The 22,111-nt window shown below is 39.2% G+C and overlaps 1 pseudogene; it reads left to right on the top strand.

Moving 5' to 3' along the window:
• Positions 1-4,197: 4,197 nt before the first annotated feature.
• LOC149207075 (nuclear pore complex protein NUP133 pseudogene) lies at positions 4,198-5,869 on the top strand (annotated as a pseudogene).
• The last annotated feature ends 16,242 nt before the right edge of the window (positions 5,870-22,111 follow it).

Below are 22,111 nucleotides of genomic sequence, written 5' to 3' on the forward strand. Positions count from 1 at the left end.
GATCTTGGGTTATACCTATCCCATTGTATCTTAACTTGGTCCACCAAGTGATGCCTGCGCTATCGAACCCTATGGTATAATATGCATATTGGTTTGATCATTATGGTTCCCATGTCTGAGACCTATAATTCCCTCAAGTCGAGTTTGTAGGATTCAATAGAAACATAATGTTATAGGATAGATACAAAAAAAAAACATCATGAGTTTTATGCAAGTGGGGTGGTAGTACAAGACAATAGGACACTGGTCCAATTTTCTCTTTGATTCTAAAAGGTCCTATAAATGGAGGTGGTAACTTCATGCCTTTCTCAAACTGAATAGTGTTAGGAATAACTAAAAAATAAAAATAAAACTCGATCCCCCACTTTAAAACTTCGATCAGTACTATGTGAATCAACATAACTCATTTTCCTATCTTGTGCTTCCTTTAACTTCGTTAAATCTATCTTACCTATTACTCCATTTTTTTTTGAAACAATCCTATCGTGACTATTATTGTGTCTTCCATCCTTTCATCGACTCAATGGTGTTCTGGATGGCCTCCCACATAGAGCTTGATAAGGAGGCATCCTAATTGAATTGTGGTTATTGTTATTATAGGAAAAATCTACCAATGGTAAGTACCTTTCCCACCGAGTCTAATTATCCATGACATACATTATAGGCATATATTCTATAACCCAATTTACTCTTTTAGTCTTTCCATCTATTTATAGACAATATGCAGTGCTAAGGTTTAACTAAGCCCCCAACACTAATTGCGAACTTGTCCAAAATGTATATGTAAAGCGAGATTCCCTATGAAAATGATCTTTGTGGGTAACTGATGTAGCTAGATAACTTCACCTATAAATACTCAAGCCAAATGGGAGTAGTCTCTTAGACAAGGTAGTTAGCCACCTAGAGATACCAAATACATGGCCAAAATAGAATATGTTAAGGTTGTTTCTCCAAGAAGAGAGCAACTCATCCTTCAAGAGTAATCCATAAAAAAATATTTTTTCCAATAATGGTCATGACTACCTTTACAAGTGGAGTGACTTCAAAGAATATGCCAAGGTAATTAGAGTCTTGTAGACAAACAACGTAACTCCTCCAAATGGAAATAGTAATAATATGTTAGGGAATTATCTCCCATGATCAACTAAATTGGCCATAAATAGTAATCCCATAGAAACATGTGCCATAATTGTCCATAAAGTTGTTATAACTCCTCAAAGAAGTGGGGCATCCTCAATCAATGTGCCAAAGTGGTTAAATGCACATCTACCAACACCTCTCCTCCAAGGAATATGATAAATAGTTCACCCTAGGAGATTGTCTAATGAGGCTAGGACACTCTCCAATATAGTAATAAAGAATCTTCCAAAGCCAAGAGAAACCATATGATACAATGTGAAAATAACATGCCAAATGACCAAAACCATGGGTGTCAATATAGAAGACCATCCGAGCAAGGTATGAATGCCTCCAAATGCATGATAAGATGCCAAATAAGGGGATTGATTTCCTCTATCAAGAAAATAACTACTCACAACATGCCACATCATAGCCAAACTATAAATATCCATTGGCATTCTTCTAACAAACCACAACCACTTTTCCATGTCATCAAGACATCCACCAAAAGGGACATCACTTATGCAACAAAGGGTGGGTGTATTACTTCAAGGTTCACCAATCAAAATCATGAAACGATAATCCAAGGGAAACCCTATGAACATATGCAAACATGGCCAATAAATAATTCACTATGTCAAGGAGAAATAATTAACCAACAATATTTAAGGTAACTCTTAGTTGATGGATATCCTCATAATAAATGTGCTAAGGGTAAATCAAATGTTTGAGAAATGTTATGCAAGACCCTCAATCACATTTCAAACACCATATGTGCGAGATGCAAGCCTCCAAACAAGAAATGATGATGCCAACCAAGGACATAATGTGCATTATCTAACATGAGTTATCAATAATAAATCATAGTAACAAACCCCCATGGTTATGTGATTTCAAGGGCAACGACACTAGGTAAGTGCGCATAAGAACAACTTTCATTAAGACACCTCAAAACTCACCAGAGGTGATCAACAATGTCATGAGGGACAACAATGCAAAGGAGGCTAGTTTGTAGGATGGATTCATGGTTATAGATTTCTTGGAAGCTGAACTTTTCGGTGATTATATTCATGGAGAAAACACGTCGCCCCCATCCGCTAGTAGTTTTCCAGATGTAGGGGATTTTCCTTTAGCTTCAGAATGTTTAGCATTACATGGGGGCCATGTAGTTGCTGGTCATGTTACATGAACACTTTCACCTACTCTTGCTCCTCTTCCTCATATATCATGGGAAAATAAATTAGAAGTTTCTTGTGGCAAGAAGAAAGCTTAGTAGATACTAGATCTCTCTCTTTTTGTTGTTTAAAAGCAGTCCCTAGAAATTAGTAATTTGTTTTTATTATGGCCTATTTTGTAAATATTATATGACTTTTTAAGATTGAAATTTGAACTTGCCTTTAAAGTTTGAATTGTTGAATGAATCTAACAACTCTTCGGTATTGAATATGATTCTTTGCTTCATTTCATGGTTGACGTTATTTATTAGTTTTTGTCGATGATAAGTTTTATATGTTGAAACTTGAAGGTTGTGGTTGATGATAATGCTATAACTACTAAATGATTGATGTTATTTGTGTACCAAATGGTTGGTGCTTTAATGATCATCATTAATCTAGTAGTTAAATATATGTTTTCATGTTTTCTGTAGTTGACTCAACTTTTTGCATGTTTTCTTTTGAATATATATATGCAACAATTATATTAAAATATGTATATATAAAAATGCTTCTGAAACATTCCTCTACTGGAAGAATTCTGCTTCCAACAGCCTTGGGAGGGGGAATTTTGATAAGCAACTGCAATGGGGCTAAGGTATTGACCAAACCCCTCCCATGATTAATAATTAATGGAGGTCATTAAAAAAAGTTTTTGGCTCTTTTTTTTTTGGATCCCCCTCCACTTGCCAATTCAAGAGCATATCAAGGAGTGGAGGGGTAAATCCCATAGACATGAGCCCCCCCTTCATTACAATTTGGTGATTTTTTTTAATTTTTATTTTTAGCATTATTTGATTCCTGTGTGTGAAACCTGATGGCCTTACCCAGGGTTGATGGCTATCATTTCTAGCTTTTAAATTGGTTGTTTAATAAGGGTTATCGGTATGTTGAAACATAAGCATGATCATTCTTGTTTGGCTTGAGGGTTTAGTTTGGAGCTCCACATTTTGGTGGAGGACTTGACACTGAGTGACCCCACTAGTTCCCTAGGATCAAGGTGACTCTATTGGTCCTTATCTTAGAGCCTCTAGGTCTCACTACTTCTACTGCATTTTCAGGGAGATTTGTGGTTTAAAGAAGTGCCTTCACCAATGTGATAAAGACATTTTGGATGCCCATGGAAGTTTAATTTACTTGGCACTAGCATGGGAAAATTGGAAGCATGTTTTTGAGGAGAACTCAGAGGCCAACAAGGTTGGGGTCTAGTTCACCCTTGAGGCTGTATATGTCATTAGCCCTTGAGATTGGTAAGAGGAACTGTGAACCACTATGGATTTTGCATAGGAAACATACAAAATTGTCCACCATTCTGGACACCATATCTGACTTGGTAGTATGTATTTAGCTCACATAAATGTTGACCCTAAACTTGGCCTGCCTGATCACTCTGTTAATTTTGCTGCATATGGCCTCACATAAGATTCTAAAATGGAAGTTTGAAGACCACGTTGACTTTGTAGATGACGGCTATTCTGTGCTTTAATTATCTGTTAAAATTTGTTTGTTTTGTCTAATTACATTTTTGTTAATCATGTAAGACAGTATAGTTACAAATTCATAAGCAGGCTGGTTTGGTGCCATATTATAGTGGTTGTATATGTAATCTCAGCTTATTGCTAAGGTTAAGGTCTATATTCAATTGCACATGAGCTTACAAACACATTCCCTATAGAAACTGTTTAAATCACTTGCGTGAACGGTGACATCCACAGTGCCACCACACTAATTTAATTGTTGGGTGAGAATTCTTGTGATGGATTCTCAGAGTTTTCAACATTTTAGGGCTACCTTATGTCATTACGGGGATAGCTTGTGAAGCTTCTTGAACAAACAACATAACAAAATGCCAGAGTAATCTCTTTTGAAATTGTGTTACAAGTCATCTGGTCAAAAGATCAGAGGTGATGGGTTGGCTTCTAGAAAAAATAAAAATGAAAGAAAGGCTATAGTTCGGGTGATTTTTCCAAAATCAAAAGTGGAGGAGGATTTCCTATTTTCCACGAGTAGGTGGCAAGCCTGCTGGATCTATGATGATATTATCTGGAGATGGAACAACAACCATTACTCACTATTGGAATGAAGCTACATACCTATATCAGTTTGAGTTACTGTGGGATGCAGGGAAGGTTCTAGATGCCTCAATTATTTCGTCGGTGGGTGGTGGTGAGGAAGGTGCATGGATAGTCCTCATAGAGAAAGCAGGTTTATGGGTAATCCCTGAAAAAGCTATTCTACTGGGTGGTGTTGAACCACTCGAACGAAGTTTGTCCTACAAAGGGACCTCCAATGAAGGAGTTGTAGAAGAAGAAAGGCAAAAACCTCGTGGTTGGAGGTAATTTTTCTCTTCGAAGAGCAAGTACCGAGGCATGGATTGCCAGAGATAATGGAGAAAGGGCTATACAGAAAGGAGTTGGCTAGCGTACTACCCAAGATGACGAAGCAGAAAGTTTAATTGGGCATCTATTTCAAAATTTTCTTAACTCAGGGCAAATTGAAGGAGCTTTTGAAAAGCTCCATCAGGCTGGTGCATTTGAAAGACATGAGGAAATGAATGTATTTACCTGTGCAAGTCGAGCTATTGTTGACACACTTGAAAAACAATAGACAACAAGTAGAGGATCAAATATAGCAGTAATGGTTGTTGTATCTTCCCAGCTTTTAGAAAAGCAGCACCGATATCAACAATTTCTGCAGTTTCTTGCTGCCTCCAAGTGCCATGAATAGCTTCAAATGAGGCAGAGAGAAGCTTTACAATCCATCATGGGACATGGTGAAAAACTTGCTGCCATGATTCGACTCAGGGAACTGCATAATGCATCTGCCCAGGCTAGGCCACAAAGCAGGCTTGAGTCTCTAAACACTTATTTACAGCACAATGAAATTAGTGGCTCTCTTTGGGATCTTGTCCAGATAGTTGGTGAGAAAGCTAGTCGGAAAATGTAATGTTGATGGATAGAGAGAAAGTAGAAGTGTTTTACAGTCGAGTTTCTGAGTTGGAGGAGTTATTTTCCTATGTTAACCAACATCTAACTTATGTAGTAGGAAGGGACTTTCCACTTCGGTTACAAATAGAACGACTTCGTGAAATCTCAATTGCTTACACAAGTGTAGTACGCACTGCTATTTTCTATAGAGATATCTGATACTCTTGGTATCCATCTCCTGAAGGTATAACACCTTGGTATTGCCAACTGATAGTACGGTCTAGAATTTGGAAGCTAGGATCGCTTATCCTAGAATTAAAAATGGAAGCAGATGTTTTAGAACCTTCAATGAAATCAGTTTTAGCTTCTCAGCTGGAGGAGGTTACTGATATTTTACTGGAAGCATATGCTGGTGCAATTACTGCTAAAGTTGAACGAGAGGAAGAATATCATGGTTTTCAAGTAGAGTATTGGAGAAGATGGTTCATGACGGGAGATTTGCTGAGAAACCAAATTTCAACAATAAAGGGAAATATGCTAGTGTCAATATTAAGGCCACGAGGACCAGAAGGCTCAAGATTACTCAGTCCAGAAAGCATTGCCATCTGATACAGGTAGATCCCAAGATCAGGAAACTTTACCATATTGGAATGAAGGTCTTCAATCCATGCAAATGGAATGGAATAAACAATTGTACAATCTTGGAAAGCGTATTCGTGGACTAGCACAAGCTGCAGTAGGCTACCACAAGTTCTAGATGAAAATCGACAACTATACAATCAAGTGCAGGATCTGAAAGGAAGCATAAGGGTGTATTGCCGAGTCAGACCATTCTTGCCTGGCCAATCCAACTGTCAGAGTACAGTGGATTATATTGGGGAGGATGGTCAAATTATGATTGCAAATCCTGCAAAGCAAGGAAAGGATATACGTAAATCATTCACATTCAACAAAGTGTTTGGAGCATCTGCTACTCAAGAGGAAGTGTTTTTGGATACCGGGCCATTGATCAGATCTGTTCTTGATGGTTACAATGTTTGCATTTTTTCATATGGGAAAACAGGTTTTGGAAAGACATACATAATGACTGGTCCTAAGGTGATTACAGAGGAGAGTTGGGGTGTGAACTATCGAGCCTTGAATGAATTATTCCAGATATCAAAACAAAGAAAGGATACATTATATATGAGGTTTCCATTCAAATGATTGAAATATACAATGAACAAGTCTGGGATCTTCTTGTTTCAGACAGTTCCAATAAAAGATTAGAAATCTGCAACAATTCACAGCAGAAAGGACTCAATGTGCCAGATGCAAATCTAATACCCGTTGCATCTACATCTACATCTGTTGTGATTCAAATGGCACAATTTTAACAAATGCACATGTAGTAGCAGAGTTTACAAGTGCAGGAGAGCTTTACAAAGGAAAGTTTTCTTGAACAGACTTAGAGGACAACAGGTACCATCTTTTGGATTGTCCCTTGGGCTGACTAGAAGGCAACAAAGATCACACTTTGGGGACTCTTTGCTGAAGGAAATTTGCAGACATCTTTGGACTGCCTTTTGGTAGGTTTGGTGGGCAGCCATACCTTCTTTTGGACAGAGATATGAGTCTGATTTTTTTTTTTGGACATACCTTGACTGTCCTATTTTCGTCGATTTTTGGCACAAGTTTTGACAAGAAGAAGGTAGTTTGGGAGATGGTTGTTGTTATGTTGCAATATGGGAAGACTTTTGATGGAGAAGTTATCAATGTTGATTTTCATACTAATATTGTTGTTGTTAGAATTAACACAAAGGTTCCATTGCCAGCAGCAAAACATGGCTTTTCTAGCAAACTTTGACCAAAGGATTTGGTAATAGCTTTGGGATTCCCTCTATCTATCCAAAATACAGTTACTGCTAGAATTGTGAGCTATGTAGATCGCAAGAGCTGCGATTTGGGTCTTGTCGGAATGCTCAGAGAATATTGTTGGAAATAATACTGGGAGGGGGGGGGTGAATCAGTATTATCAAATTAACCACTTTTCTATTTTCATATTCTAATTCATATACGCTACTTCAGTTAAATATATCCGCGTATATACGTGAATGTGTTAAAAGAAACTAGCGTACATCCCGTAAACTTTATGATTTAGTTAGTTCATCTTCAGTTAATGCATCAGAACATTATCAACCATATGAACAGTAAACAAAACAGATCATCACACATAAAGAGCACACATGAACACCATGATATAAGGTGGAAAACCAATGTGGGTGAAAACCACCTACTGTAATTTGTTTCTATCTTCCTTTAATAAGAAACTTCTTTTACAATGTACTAGTGCAGTCCTTTACCAGCACGCAGGCTGCAACCTATAGAGGGCTAAAACCCTCTCCCGTTTTCTAGCTTCCTCTGGAAGGGAGCTACAACCCCCTCAGCTTTTGTACTAGCTGATATACTAGTACATAGGTGCTGACCTACAGAAGCCTACAACCTTCTTTTCTTCCAGGGACCACGTTTCATACATTTTCAGACTGGATCCATAAGTACAAAACAATCACTGTTGCAATAAAATCATCAACTTATACTTGCATCATAAATCTCTAAATCACCCAATACTGAATCATTGAAACCTTGTCATAAAAAACACAGAACGCAGACTAGAGCCCAGAACTTTGCAACAACCACTAGAACCAACAACAACCTGAAACACCAAATATCATAATGCATACGCTACTTGACTGTATCAAAACCGCGTGTATACGCACTTTAACCAGAGACAACCCGCGTACAGATCTAAAGATAATTACTTATACCTTCGTTGTCATATCCAACCTGAGCCAAGCATCACAAACCCATAACTAGATCTTCCCACTTCGTCAGACATCCATTCCTTGCATTCCCCTTTGCCTAATGATCTTCTCCTTATATAGGTTAGGCTTCTCTCAATACCATGGTCCAAAACCATGTAGAAACAATACCATGGACCCAATACTTGGGATCAACACTTCTGACGAGATACCATGGTCCACAACCATAGGTTCAAATACCAAGGACTAAATACCACGGACCAAAACATAAGTTATCCCACATGTATGCACTTTTCCTTGCGTGAAAGTGCGTGTATATGCATACACGTCTTCAAAATGTCTAAGCCACGTGTATACATGGCTTTGTCACAATGAACCTGCGTATATCTCTCTCTTGACCTGCTGTACTAAGATCTGTCCTCTGATTAAGTTGGCATCACCTATGTCAAACCTCTGAGTGAGTTGCCATCAAGGACAACACTTGTATCATAATGCCAACAATCTCCCCCTTTGGACTTGATGGCAACCACCACACCAAGTCAGTCTCCCCCTTTGACATCAAGGGCAAAGGGCAGACCAAGAAGTTTCTTCCCTCTGTTGTTCATACTCCCCTTGAGTACCTGTTGAAATCTCTGATTGGGCTCCCCTTTGTATATGCCAAGTTGTATCAATCCATCCATGCTCCCCCTAAGCAGATGCAAGTTCTAAGACTAGCAATCCATTCAATACCATGACTATCATACATCATATATGATCTGCACCATAAGCATCAGCATCCAAACCTGCAATACCATTCCTTTGATCAAATAGCAAGATGTATCATTTAGCTTTATAAACAACTTCTAATCATAATGCCAACAATGCATTATTTGAATTATATGCTCCCCCTGAGCCTGTGCCAACCATTACATATCATGACCGAACCATTCCTGAGTCTGTTCTGCTGCCTTTTCTTCTAATCTCCATATACGCGACTCTGCAGCCTGTAACTCACGTATATACGCTACTTATCTTCATTATATCAGCGTATGCAAGATGGAATACTGAATTTCTTCACTTTCAGTTTCTCTTGTGTCTATTATGTCAGCTAACTGAGTTATGTCACACCTTTCTATCTCTAATTCTGTCTTCTTCAATTCCTGGAACTGTGATGATGTATGTTCCTCTTGTTTTGAACTTTGAAATTTGCTCCTACATTGCCTTGCTTTATGTCCAAGTTTGTTGCATGTATAACATCTTACATATTTCATGTTCCTTCTATTGCAATCAATTGCTTTGTGTCCAAACGCATTGCAGGCAAAACAATATCCTCTGAAATACCTGGAATGTGATGATCTTTTGTGATGGTCTTGAACGATTCAACTTCTACATCTGGCTGCAACATGTACAAGATTATGACGTACATAACATTCAACATTATTCAGTGGAGGAAATAATTGTCTATCACTTCCATAGTTAGGAGCAAAGGATTTTCTTTGAGGAATTTCTTTCCTTGGCTGTTCCTTGTTGAGCATTTCAGATTTCTCATTAGAGTTTCTTGCCTCACCTTGTGAGCTAGATTCACCTTCAACATATTCATAAAAGCCAAGACCAGTTTTGATAATAGGGGATCTTTGACTACCAAGAATGTCATCCAAAATCTTAGTACTATCTTGAAATCGTAACAATTTATCCTTTTCTTCTAATTTACCTTTTAAGATATTTACCTCAACCTGATGTTGTTCTTCCTTTTCCAGATACTGTTTCCTTAGGTCTTCTTCAGCTTTTCTTCCTTCTTCCACTTGCTGCTTTAATTTGATCACTTCATGTTCTTGTTCTTCAAGAGCTTCTCTGTTCTGCTTCTTTGATTTTTCAAGATCTTCTTTTAGAGAGAGGATCTTTGATTCAAGTCTCTGAATTGTTATGCTCTGATCTTTTACTATATCCTGCAATTTCTCCCTTACCCTGGTTACTGACTCCAATTGTTCGTTTAATTTGGTAACTTCTTCAGTTTCTGCATCCCTCTTTTCATAAGGCATGAGACTTCTAATGTCTTCACTACCATTGAATGAGTCATTACTTTTAACATGGGTATAATAGCTTCTATTACCTTCTTCAGACATCTTTCCTTTGTTATGGGGGCATCTAGCAGCGTAGTGACCAACTCTACCACATGAAAAGCATTTGAAAGGTAGCTTACCTGCGAACCATCCAGTTCCCCGTTCAAGATTCTTGACAAAATTTACCTCATCTTCTTCTTCTGACATGTATCCTAATGCTTCGAATGCGGCTTCTGATGGTCCCTCTTTTCTCATCTCAAAAGCAGTTAATATTCCGTGAAGTTGTGACATGGTGATTTTCTGCAGATTCTCCTTTTCTTCTATGGCAGACACTTTGGAATCAAATTTAGCAGATAGGGATCTAAAAACCTTTTCAACTAAGACAACTTCCTTAAATTCTTCACCCAAATTCCTCATACAATTTACAATATCATCTATACGCAGGAAGTAATTAGCTATGCTTTCATTACTATGCATCTTAATATTTTCATACTGATTCTGAGAGTTTGAAGCTTTGCTCTTTTTACCTGTTCATCTCCTTTGTAGCTTAGAATGATTTTGTCCCATATTTCCTTAGCTGATTTGAAATGCATGACCATCATAAATGTTATCGGGAAATCTAGTGTCTATGCAGAGCTGCTAGTCCCACTAAGACTGGTAGCTATCTTAGAAACAAACAAACTAAAACTACTTTCATTTTCCTTTATGAGAATTAGATAAGAGGGGAATGAAGGACAGCAACCTTAGTCTTGCGCTTGGTTCCTTGCTTGATTCCTCTCCCTTCTGATAGATCCTTTCCACTCGCTTCCTCGTCTACCCAGCTTCAAAGAGCACCTTTGGAATCAAAGAAGCATAACACTATCCAAGAACATAGATCTACTATCATAAACAATATAGGACCAGATATATATTGAAGACACAAATGCATATATCATCAAACATACAAGAATGTGGAGGAAAACTTGAATAGCTTTATTAATATCAAGAAAAGTAGAGGGGATTACAACTAATTGTTCTGACCCAGCGTCATCCTCTCAGCAAGAAGCCCTTCTTCACCTCATGAAAATCTTAGATCACCCAACACTATGATGTTACAACAAGAAACCAACAACACTTCCTTACAAGATACAAAATTCCAGCCTCTGGATCTCTGGGATGAGGGATCCATATATAGATGTTTGCAAGGGGGTGAGTCAGCTTCTAGGATCTGATTAGTGTCCTCTCTCTGATAGTTCTTGATTCCACTTCAAGAATGATGATCTCTTACTCATCCCTAGGCGAATTCAGAGAGGCAAGTGTCACACGAGAAGTTTCTGGAAGATTCCATGATCCTCCACCTCGCATACTACCTCTGCCATTTTTCCACTCTCACCCATCGCACCCCATAGAAGGGCTTTGTAGTATGCATCTCACCTCCCGTGTGCATTTAGGTGGGATGCATTGCACTTTGTCGATGGAGCAGGTGAGATGGTCCAGTTTTGACCAGTTCTGAGAAGTTTTTCATGGAGAACTTCTGGGAGATGATGTAATCAGCTGACCTTGTTCTTTTAGGGGATGGAACAACACTTTTAGGGACTTAGGAGCCCTTGGTTTATGGACATATATGATTGGGGTTGCAGTGCCCAAAAATTTCTATAACAGTTGCCCCCTAAAGCATGAGGTCGTTAATCTTTTGATGTCGAGTGAAAGGCTTTATCATGAGGATCCGAAGTTTTTCGAGCTGCAAGGCGACCTGTAATAAGATACAATACAATACATTATCTTCATAATATTTTTCATGATCTAGCTGAGTCGGGCATTCCCATGCTCAACTTTATAAATTCATTTTCATGTACATAGGATAGACAATCGTCTGTTTGCAGACTGATGATTCTGGTAGAGCCATCATCCCTTAGATGGATGATTATCTATGTATCAAGGATGTACATTTGATGTCTTTATTTTCCTGAATATATATCGCAGCCCGGATGGATGAAACTAGATCCGGGGTCTTCAATCTCGTTCAATCTTCACTCAAAGTACAAGTCAATCCATGTGAGAGATGTTCTGGAGTCGAACATGGAAAGACATCGCCTGATTACCAGCCAGTGATGTAAGCTGTTAACAGGCGCGAGAGGAATCACCGATAATGATGGTGACCCTCAAGGTACTACAGTACAATTCACATGGTGTGAAAAGGGACTTAGTGTCGAACACCATGCAAAATCTTTCGGTTGAAGGCCAATGATGTAAACCTGTCGCCGGAAGTGAGAAACTTGCCATTGAGGCATGCAAGCTTCAAAGCACTGAAAGGGTTGTTCCTAGATCGACTTCCTGGATAATGAGCTGATGTCGACAAGAAGCGATCCATTGTAGGAGGGCCTTAATGAATCCCACATCTATGACATGGAACGGAGCAAATGATTTTAATGGAGGTGAAAATGATATGATAATATAAGGTTCAGGGTGGCGGTCATGAAAGAAAGGAGCGTGAATGTATTGCAGCGGATGAGACACAGGTGAATTCTCTGAGCGACTTCTCTTGAACATACAGGAGACATTGACATGATGGATTGGTAGCGTTAACCCCAAATATGGATGGTGTGATGGACCAATGGTGATATGACCAGTGAACGGAACAACCCAACCCGACTCGGATGCGGAGTGAAAGTGTCATGTTCAAGAGCGACCTGCTACCAATAAAGCTTCTTCAAGTTTTCTTCCCAATTTTTCCCCAGTCATTGCTGACCAGTACCTCTTTATTTTTGTCAATCTTGAGGAGGATAACATATGCTTGTTCTATATTTTTCCCTTCGAGCAAACCCATCGCTATGTTTTAATGAGCCTAGCGATAGTGAAACTCGTTCTTGTCTGTATGGACAAGTTTGTCGCTATTCGGCTTTAACGAGTATAATGACAAAGATAACTCAGTCCTTTTCAATTTTAGAGAGTCTGAAGGGGACGTAAAGAAAACCCCAACAATCCTTTTTCGTCATATAATCCCTTAGGTCCGCAAAAGTATAAAATAATACGAAAGGGATGAATTTTTGGTAATTTTAACGAGTCGAACAAAACAAGCGCTCGATCTTTTTGTGTAATAATCCCTCAGGTCCAAAAAGATTAAAATCTAGAGGAGGGATAGTGCTTCCGGTCACTTTAACGAGCTGGAGAGGCCAATTGCTCGGCAATCTTTTCATATTTTATGAGTCAGATGAAAAGAGCTTAAAGGAGACTCATTTTTTGAGGAACAAGTGATAAGTTCGGGTAGCAGCTGATTCCAGGAAAGGTTTGGAATTTTATAATCACGGCAGTGTCACAAGGATGGCTAACTGTATCACTTTTCGCAGTTGTTCCTCAAAAAGGGAAAACAATCAAATGGAGGTGAATGATTGGCCAAAACAGAGTGGAGGTGATGATGACAACACGACCAAGGCTCAAAAGGCTGATGATAATGCATTCACTATGGTCATTTACCGGAAATTGGTTCATTTTTTTTTGAACGAGCTTAAACTCTGGGGGAAACATTTGCTCACTGCTTATGTTTAATTTTTAACGAGCTTGAACTCCACATAAAAACTGCTCGATCCAATCGTATAATAAGGATGTCTCATTTAAGATGGCATTTTTACAAAGCTTTGCCCCGCATCCTTTCTTTATGCAAGTTAGGAAACGACCAATTCTACGAGTTTAAAGGGTTAGAGGACCTACAAATTTAAAAGAATAAATGGTCGCTCTTCGCTTGCATGCCAAAAGGTTTGCATGCCCCCAGGTATAGCGAAAAATTTTCCAGGTTACCAAAGATTGTTCTATCTACACCGCAGACAAAACACTTCCTCGGCGATGTCTACCGAAATAGACAAAGTTGAGTGGTGCAACTTGCCTCCACTCACATAACTTTGACAGAGGTATCTTATTCCAGTCTAATCTCATAAACTAGTCATATATCCTTCACGGAAACCTACCCTATACCCAAGGTTTTCCTGCCGAAACAGACAAGGGTGCATGCCCCTTGGGTTTCAGTCATGTCCTCCCGAATCACTCGCGCTCATCAGGTGGACGGGCTGGGGATTGATGAGACATTCCTTGCATGAAAAGACCATTTAGGGATGGTATTTGACTATTTGCTATGTGTGAGCCGGGGAATGAAAGCTCGTCTACGAGCTTGACCACTCTTCCTTCATGCAAAAAACACATTACTCTAAAGGGCGAGGAGACAATGGCTCCCATGAAATAAATATAGTCGCGTCCAAGGAGTAGATTATAATCAAGGGGTCCTTGGACTACCATTACGTTCATGTGAACGGTTTTCCTTCTCAATGTTAACGACACATTGGGAAGGATCCCTAACGGTCGACTGGTTCCTTTGTCAAAGCCTGTTAGATTTCTCATCTTAGGCAAAAGTGATGGTGAACCAAGCACTTTCCAAGTAGTTTAGGAAAGGATACTCACAGAAGCCCCTTCATCTATGATGGTACCAACCATGACCATTCTGTATATTTGAGCAATGATTCGAAATGGTACACTAGCTGGTAAACGGGGTCTGCCTAGTAGATTCCAATCGAAGGAAACAACTAGGTTGCTTGGAGGTGGGACCGAATAGACGGCTAGATATGACTCTGACGAACTTCCTTCCTGTGGTAAAGGAACGGGTAGACTACCCCCATGTTCATTGGAGTTTGTGTTTACGAATAGAATTTGAATGGTGTTGTTCTTATTCTCCTCTGTGATTTTATCATCCGAAGATGGATCTTCTGAAGGCAAGACCGGGTCAACTGCCGTCTCGACCTTTTGACTTTCATCTGGTATGGATTCAGAGGGTTCATCTTCGATGATAGATGCTTCAGCCAACCACAATGGTGTGTCAGCCAGATTTTCAACTAGTGACTGACTTGGCAAGAGTTTCTTATATCCAGGAGGAAGCCGTAACTCATCCAAAACTCTTTTAGCCTCGTCTAGGAAGGGACAACGGTGGATGGTGTGATCACCTTCACATAGTTTACAAGGAAATTTACATTTTCCTTTTTGTCCAAGGACTTCACTTTCACTAGTTGATGGTGTATTTTCAACATGATCGTCAGAGGTTGATGACACCGGATTGTGCAAACGAGGAGACCAGTCCCTTAAGATCCGAGGGATGCAAGGACAATCTCGATGATAGTGGTCTCCTTTGCAAATGACACATGGTGATTTAGGCCTGGATGGTGCAGTGTGTGGATTTTCGCTAGACGATGCCTGGTTTCCCCTTTTTGCCTTTGCCTCATTCTTCTTCTTCTCTTTCTTCTTCTTCTCCTTCTTCTTCTTAGTTACTTGATTTTTGGCTTTACCAGCTTCATCAAGTGAAGAGGAAGGAGGAGTGGGAGAATTGGACGAAGTAGAAGGTTGGGGGGTAACTCTGGTATCATTTAGTTGCTGACTTGATTGCTGAGGAATTACGGTATTCTGAACGACAGAGGTAGAGAAGAGCCATATGGGCAGGCCGATTGTCAATCCTGGAAGCGACAATGTGGCCATATGAGGTGCACCAACATCTCCCCAAGAGGAGAAAGGACTAGGATTCCCCCCAAGGGGAACTCCTTGGTTGGTGGACTCCATTTTTCTCAACCTAAGAACAACGTAGCAAAGGTGATATTTATTCTGATTAAAATAAATTTTATACGCTTTGACACAACTTGTTTTTTCAATTTTTAAGAGTCGAGAAAAAACAAAAGATGACTATAGTCGCCTTCAATTTTTAATGAGCCTGAAGTGACAAGTGCTCAGATGGACCTTTTCCTTTAAGGAGTTTGAAAAGGAACGAAAGAGACTACTCTGGAAATCTAGAGAGAGGGATTACCAAACCAATCGCAAAACTGCAAAATACTTTTTACGGTACGACAGTCAATCTTCCAAAATGCTGTGTTCAATGCATTGCAACCGATAGGGTGGCAGACACGGATTCCTATGGATAAAGGATATAGCCTATTGTGGTCTCCCAATATATACTCGATGGTACGTGGGAGCACAAGTCCGTACTGGCACTTGTCGTCTCAAAGTGGAGGAATCACCCAACCAGCAATGAAAACAACAGTTACCAGGCTTTACGACGCCGGAATACGTCTCTAGCCTAGACTTCTAAATGTTGTGCGTTAAGTTCCAAAGCGTTTTTAGGTACATTAAATTTATTTTACAGTTGATCTTGCTTAAGAAATTTTCCTTTTAGGTTCACCGTGTGATGTAGATATATAATTCCTAAAATGCAATCTAAGATGATAAACAATCATTTAATCTCCTTTTTGCAATGAAAATCCTAGCTACTAAAGAAAGAGAGATGATATTATTTCAACATAGAGCAGAGAGCAAACACTATATGCACTATCCTAAATCAAACCAACAAATAGTCTAAATGCAAATGCACATGCATGTATTTGTTTTCAGCCCTCCTAATGTGTGAATGATAAAAAGAAAGCTAAGCACAAATCTGAATTATTTTTGAAAGCGACATTACTAACAAGCTTCTTTTCAAGACAAAATGAAGACAATGACGACACTTTGCGAATTGAAAACTTGCTTTCGACACTTGAAAAACTATTAATTCAAATCAAATACAAGAGTAACAGTGTAATCGACTATCAAGAACAATCAGATTCTCCTCTATGACTGAAAACGACACTTGTGACACTTTCAAATCAAGAAACGACAGTTCAATTACGCTACTTCTTTGTAAAAGAGAACTGAAAATGGCTCACAATACATAAAAAAAATTTACATTTCTTTGCACAATGGAGGCAGAATAATGGCAAGGAAGGGGGTTCCCTACAGAGGTATACTGACTACAGACAACAAAACTCCTGAATAGAGCTGAAAAGAGTGAAGAAAAACCAAAGTCTGGAGGCAAAATTAGCCTTTTCTGATCAGCGCACCTGTTACACAGGGATTCCAGTATGCATCCCACCTACAGCACACGGGAAGTGCGATGCATACTGATATCCTTGAAGAGAGGATGCGATGGTATAGTGCGAGACTTTTGATCCAGTTCTTGATCATAGTTTGCAGCACAGTTCAGGGATTTAGGCCGAGCAAGTAATAAACAGTAAACAAATCACAGGGGTAGATCTAAGGAGGTTACTAGAGCCACCACAAGGGAAATTAGAGAGTTTGTAAATCGATTGTTCAGTTCATAAACAAAACCTAGAGATAGACTGAAGCAGCATTGATCTACTTTGCACTTGCATAGCAAATGCAGTTCGAAGGCTAGCTGGCTTGACTTCAGGCTCCATCTGTAAGTTTATAAATCAAACAAATATAGACAAACAAACAATCTATTCGTTCCCTAGCAGAGTCGCCATTTTGTTATCAGGAAATCTAGTGTCTATGCAGAGCTGCTAGTCCCACTAAGACTGGTAGCTATCTTAGAAATAAACAAACTAAAACTACTTTCGTTTTCCTTTATGAGAAGTAGATAAGAGGCGAATGAAGGACAACAACCTCAGTCTTGCGCTTGCTTCCTTGCTTGATTCCTCTCCCTTCTGATATATCCTTGCCACTCGCTTCCTCGTCTACCTAGCTTCAAAGAGCACCTATGGAATCAAAGCAGCATAACACTATCCAAGAACAGAGATCTACTATCATAAACAATATAGGACTAGATATATATCGACCACACAAATGCATATATCATCAAACATACAAGAATGTGGAGGAAAACTTGAATAGCTTTATTAATATCAAGAAAAGTAGAGGGGATTACAACCAATTGTTCTTACCCAGCGTCATCCTCTCAACAAGAAGCCCTTCTTCACCTCATGAAAAGCTTAGATCACCCAACACTATGATGTTACAACAAGAAACCAATAGAACTTCCTTACAAGATACGAAATTCCAGCCTCTAGATCTTTGGGATGAGGGATCCATATATAGATGTTTGCAAGGGGGGTGAGTCAGCTTCTCGGATCTGATTAGTGTCCTCTCTCTGATAGTTCTTGATTCCACTTGGAGAATGATGATCTCTTACTCATCCCTGGGCGAATTCAGAGAGGCAAGTGTCACAGGAGAAGTTTCTGGAAGATTCCATGATCCTCCACCTCGCATAATGCCTCTACCATTTGTCCACTCTCGCCCATCGCACCCCATAGAAGGGCTTTTTAGTATGCACCGCACCTCCCGTGTGCATTTAGGTGGGATGCATCGCACTTTGTCCATGGAGCAGGTGAGATGGTCTAGTTTTGACCAGTGCTGAGTAGTTTTTCATGGAGAACTTCTGGGAGATGATGTAATCAGCTGACCTTATTCTTTTAGGGGATGGAACAAAACTTTTAGGGACTTAGGAGCCCTTGGTTTATGGACATATATGATTGGGGTTTCAGTGCCCAAAAATGTCTATAACAATAAATTCTGATTGTGTCAAACTTCCCAATAAGACAGTAACAGCTTTGGCATTGAGCTCATATTGCTTTCTCTCTGCTGTATCTGTAGGAATTGCTGATGGGTATTTGTATCCCCCTTCCACGATTCCCCAAACTTCTGCTCCAAGCGATTGTAGATATGTCGTGGTTCTTATCTTCTAGTGGGTAAAGTTGTTCCCGTCAAAGATTGGTTGCCTGATGTGTGCCTCTCTTTCTAGATTAGCCATTCTGATGGATCTTTCCTTCAAGCAATCAAGCTTCTTCTAAAGGACCTGCTCTGATACCAATTATTGGAGATATTACTAAGAGGGGGGGGGGGGTTGAATCAGTATTAGCAAATCAACCACTTTTCTATTTTCATATTCTGATTCATATACGCTACTTCAGTTAAATATATCCACGTATATACGCGACTGTGTTAAAAGAAACTAGCGTACATCCCATAAACTTTATGATTTAGTTAGTTCATCTTCAGTGAATGCATCAGAACATTATCAACCATATGAACAGTAAACAGAACAGATCATCACACATAAAGAGCACACATGAACACCATGATATAAGGTGGAAACCCAATGTGGGTGAAAACCACCTGCTGCAATTTGTTTCTATCTTCCTTTAATAAGAAACTTCTTTTACAATGTACTGGTGCAGTCCTTTACCAGCACGCAGGCTGCAACCTGTAGAGGGCTACAACCCTCTCTCGTTTTCCAGCTTCCTCTGGAAGGGAGCTACAACCCCCTCAGCTCTTGTACTAGCTGATATACTAGTACGTAGGTGCTGACCTACAGAAGCCTACAACCTTATTTTCTTCCAGGGACCACGTTTCATACATTTTCAGACTGGATCCATAAGTACAAAACAATCACTACTGCAATACAATCATCAACTTATACTTGCATCATAAATCTCTAAATCACCCAATATTGAATCATTGAAACCTTGTCATCAAAAACACAGAATGCAGACCAGAGCCCAGAACTCTGCAACAACCACTAGAACCAAGAGCAACCTGAAACACCAAATCTCATAATCCATACGCTACTTGACTATATCAAAACTGTGTGTATACGCGCTTTAACCAAAGACAACCTGCGTACAGATCTAAAGATAATTACTTATACCTTCGCTGTCATATCCAACCTGAGCCAAGCATCACAAACCCATAACTAGATCTTCCCACTTCATCATACATACATTCCTTGCATTCTCCTTTGCCTAATGATCTTCTCCTTATATAGGTTAGGCTTCTCTCAATACCATGGTCCAAAACCATGTAGAAGCAATACCATGGACCCAATACTTGGGATCAACATTTCTGACGAGATACCATGGTCCAAAACCATAGGTTCAAATACCAAGGACTAAATACCACGGACCAAAACATGAGTTCTCCCACATGTACGTGCTTTTCCTTGCGTGAAAGTGCGTGTATACGCATACACGTCTTCGGAACATCTAACCCACGTGTATACGCAGCTTTGTCACAATGAACCTGCGTATATCTCTCTCTTGACCTGTTGTACTAAGATCTGTCCTCTGATTAAGTTGCCATCACCTGTATCAAACCTCTGAGTGAGTTGCCATCAATGACAACACTTGTATCATAATGCCAACACATATTACTTTTTATAAACGGATTGTGTAATCAATGAGGGAAGCTCTGGTGGACCGTTAGTCAATCTTGATGGAGAAGTAATAGGTATTAACACAATGAAGGCTCTTGTCGTTGATGGAGTTATCTTTGCTATCCCCATAGACTCTGTCATCAAGACCATTGAGCATTTCAAGAAACATGGAAGAGTTGAAAATATGGAGTTAACCATGAGAAAATATTTCTAGAATCTCGTAAGATGAGTTGCATGAAAAAAAAATTACTCTTCTTTTAGGTGGGAGTTGTTCTTAGTTGCCTTAGGATTCATATTTTGATCTAGGGCTTTGTTGGGTCGGTGGGATTTAGGCCTCAGATTTTGAACCTTGGCTCTGATACCATGTGTGAGGCTCCCTCCTAAGTTCCTCTAACTAAAAACTAAATTTCTCTAATTGTAAACACAATAAGGTGGGAAATAAGTTATTTACATCTAAACATTTATTTGATGATAATATACCATTAATTTTTTTTTAGGCCCCTATACTACTAGTGTAACCCCTTATTGTTATTAGTACAACCCCCTTATTATATTTTTGTACCCATGTAGTCCCCATATTGTTACTATCATGCCCCATAGAAGCCCACTATTGTTATTATTGTTCCCTTACATTATTATTGTTATGTCGGCTCTCATTATACTATGACCCCTTAGACTCCTATATATAGAAAGGAGGCCTTGTCATTTGTATCATTGAAGAATTGTTCATTTGTGTAATGTAAAGGAGGTTTCCCCCTCAAAGAGGCTGAATTCTAAGGCGTTGATCTATCTTTTCTATCTTTTTGTGAGTTGGATTCCTAACATTTGAGATCAGAGCTACGGATTCTAGGGTTTCACTACTCCAAAAAGGTCATCATGGAATTTTCGCCATACCTTTTTTTCTGCGACATTTCATAAGCGAAACAAAAAAAAACCCATTTGAGATGAACTCACTCCGAACCTCGGGTCCGAATTTCAAAGCTTGTCTCGCTATATTTACAGAGAGATGATCTGAGGAAGTTAGGGTTTTTTCAAGCTCTGGAATTTCAACTAAAATAAGTCATTGTGGGATTTTCGCTATTTCTTTTGCTACGAAGTTTCAGAAGCTAAAAAAAAAGCCCACTTGAGAAGAAATTGGTCTAAACCTCGGCTCCAAATTTCAGATCCTGTATCACTATAGTTTCGGAGATATAGTCTGAGGAAGTTAGGGTTTTCCGGACCGCCAAATTACATTCGAAATAGGTCACCTTGGGAAAATCATCATAACTTTCTCTCTGAGCAACAAATTGAAATTTCGTAAGATGTTGTACAAAGAGGACGGGCATTATTTTTTTGTGCCTGGTTTTCAGATCCAAAGGTCGAAATAGTGACATGTGGCACATCGTACAATTTCACTCTACTGAAACATTATATAATCAGGTCATATTAGGAGATTGGGCATAACTATTTCTCGGAGAATCAAATTCTGATCAGACTTGTGGTGTTAGAAATAGGACTCAGAGGGCTATTATAGTACACAATTTTAGAACTTTGAGATCTGAAAGTACAGAGTTACAATCATTTCAAGATCGAGCTCCTGAAATCAAGAAAAGGCGATATGGGGAAGTTTGATGGAAATGATCCAGTAAATTGGATACTACAGATGGAGCAATATTTTGATCTACATGGTGTACCACTGTTACAAAAGGTATGTATTGCATATTCATATTTATAACCAGATCAATTTTTATGGAATAAAGGGCTTTTTTCTCGTAAACAACTTGTTACGTGGTCAATTTTCACGGAGGAAATGATAGCACATTATGAGGATACAAAGTGCAACACCTTCTTTAGAGCAACAACACAACAATTGGAAGAAAAAAGAGAAAAAGGGCTTTGTTACAAAGTGGAAAGCAAAATTATGGCAACAAGAAAGTCTACCCCTCACAACTATAAATATGGAAGTGTTGTTTCTCCTAACCTTCCACAACCTACAAGGGTTACACCACAACAATTGGAAGAAAAAAGAGAAAAGGGACTTTCTTAC

This window comes from Pinus tabuliformis, chromosome 1_2 (assembly GCF_031772625.1).
Source record: "Pinus tabuliformis cultivar Carrire ecotype Pingquan chromosome 1_2, CPIR1, whole genome shotgun sequence".
Lineage (NCBI taxonomy): Eukaryota > Viridiplantae > Streptophyta > Pinopsida > Pinales > Pinaceae > Pinus > Pinus tabuliformis.